Here is a 2,500-nt window from a genome sequence, read left to right as displayed (position 1 = left end):
ATGAAGCCTACACAGTAGATCACATGCCACATTCTCACTTTCAATAGACAGATGCAATAGCCATTGGTCAAGTATTGAGTATAAAGCAATTAAGATAGTACCCTATACAAAAAGTACTTCATACTATCATAAAAATTGCAACTTGACAAAACACTGGATTAAAAATCGTAGGCACAGGAGAAAACTTGTACATCCATTGGCCCGTGGGGAGATCACATGCAATTCATAGACCCTTGGGAACAAATGTCTGATGGCCTCCCCCCTGCCCCCCAGCCAACGTAAATCGGGCGGTCAGTTAATAGGCCTATCGTGAAGATTTGTATTGCCATCTAAGGCACGAGCGCATCTGTGAGGCCAAGCCTCACCAAGTAGCCCGTTTGTTTACAACTAACATTACATTTAATTAAACTGCTTATAGGCTATGCCGAAATAGTTTCAACATTTTGAATATCAGTGTCGGGTGAATTAGGAAATGCCTTATGGCTGAAAGCTGCTTGGGATCCCCCGTCAAGCAATAACCATACAAGTTAAAAACAGATGACATGATGCGCGTCACTGACATAATGCGCAAATAATATAGCCTAGATATTCCAATATATTCGAATACATGTGTTTATTTTAGAGGGGATATTCGAACGTCATTTTTGAGCAATTTTGACAGCCCTAGTCCACTGTAGGCTACGCCAATCGTCTATTAACACCTTCCACCTAACCCTGGTGAGTGGGGGTCGCTATAATGCGTGTGAAATAGCACCATTGAGTAACCTATGCGAAATAGCCTTAAAATCGTTCCGGTGTTGTGTGCCTTCTGGTTTCTCCACCTACTGGTTTCCTTGCGCGTGCATTCGCTGCAGCAGTTGTCAGACATTCACAAACAAGTTGTTTTAGGCGATCTCTCACAACACACACATCAGGATAGCACAGCACACATACACACTAACACATCACAACACACACACCAACGCATCACAACACACACATCAGGATAGCACAACACACACACCAACACATCACAACACACACACACACACACACAGATCCCAGTGTGTTGGGGCTGGCTGGTGTAAGGGATGGAGAGGAGTACTCACTCCCACACACACACACACACACACACACACACACACAGATCCCAGTGTGTTGGGGGTAAGAGATGGAGAAGAAGCATCCCAGATTGCTGGGCTGAGTGGGGCGCTGCCAGCATAGTGATGCCAAGCGTCGTGCCCACCCTGCCCACCCCACCGTGCCCACCGTGCCCCCCATGCCCACCCTGCCCACCCCACCGTGCCCACCGTGCCCCCCATGCCCACCGTGCCCCCCATGCCCACCGTGCCCCCCGTGCCCACCATACCCACCCCACCATGCCCCCCATGCCCACCCTGCCCACCCTGCCCACCCTGCCCCCCGTGCCCCCCGTGCCCACCATGCCCCCCATACCCCCCCTGCCAAGCGTCGTGCCCACCATGCCCACCATGCCCACCCTGCCCACCATGCCCCCCGTGCCCACCATGCCCACCGTGCCCACCATGCCCACCCTGCCCACCATACCCACCATGCCCCCCGTGGGTGCCCACCATACCCACCATGCCCCCCCTGCCAAGCTGCCAGATTACAGACGACCGCTTCAGTCCGACCCCGTCCAGAGAAAACATGGGACTCGACTCAAACCTCAGGGAGAGCAACGAGAAACGCGAGACGAGATGTGTGTGTGTGTGTGTGTGTGTGTGTGTGTGTGTGTGTGTGTGTGTGTGTGTGTGTGTGTGTGTGTGTGTGAGGCCTACAGAACAAATAAATAACTCTGCGCCGAGTGAGGGGAGTCGTGTCCCCACGCAGATTCCTGTGTGTGGTAATGCCTTCCAGCTTGTGTGTGTGTGTGTGTGTGTGTGTGTGTGTGTGCCTGTGTGTGTGTGGTAATGCCTTCCAGCTTGTGTGTGTGTGTCTGTGTGTGTGTGTGTGTGTCTGTGTGCCTGTGTGTGTGTGTGCCTGTGTGTGTGTGTGTGTGTGTGTGTGTGTGTGTGTGTGGTAATGCCTTCTAGCTTGTGTGTTTATCGCAGGCATACTGTGAGAAAACAGTCACAGTTCACTCTGTGCTCCTGACAACCTAACACACACACACACACACACACTCCTGAGCTGTTTGGCACTAGGTGGTCGTTGATGAGTGTGTTACCAGGAGAAAGTGGGCGTGGACGATGCCATCACTTATCTTCTACACAGGACACATTCCCACCTAGACAAGGGGAAAAGTGCTGTGAGAATCATGTTCTTTGATTTCTCAAGTGCTTTTAACACCATCCAGCCCCTCAGACTGGGAGACAAGCTCTTGCAGATGGGTGTGTGGACGCTCACCTGGTAACCTGGATTACAGATTACCTGACCGAGCGACCACAGTTTGTCAGACTGAAGAACTGTCTCTCTGACACTGTGATCAGCAGCACCGGAGCGCCACAGGGAACTGTGCTCTCTCCAGTCCTGTTCACCCTGTACACATCTGATTTCTGCT

The 2,500-nt window shown here is 51.8% G+C and overlaps 1 protein-coding gene across 1 annotated transcript in view; it reads left to right on the top strand.

Annotated features, from left to right (window-relative positions):
* LOC121678329 (ephrin-A2-like) overlaps nt 1-2,500 on the top strand; it is a 144,637-nt gene that overhangs the window by 95,475 nt on the left and 46,662 nt on the right. The gene's annotated exons all lie outside the window — the stretch shown is intronic.

The sequence above is a fragment of the Alosa sapidissima genome, chromosome 12 (genome assembly GCF_018492685.1).
Source record: "Alosa sapidissima isolate fAloSap1 chromosome 12, fAloSap1.pri, whole genome shotgun sequence".
Lineage (NCBI taxonomy): Eukaryota > Metazoa > Chordata > Actinopteri > Clupeiformes > Clupeidae > Alosa > Alosa sapidissima.
This window is presented reverse-complemented; position numbering and strand designations above follow the sequence as displayed.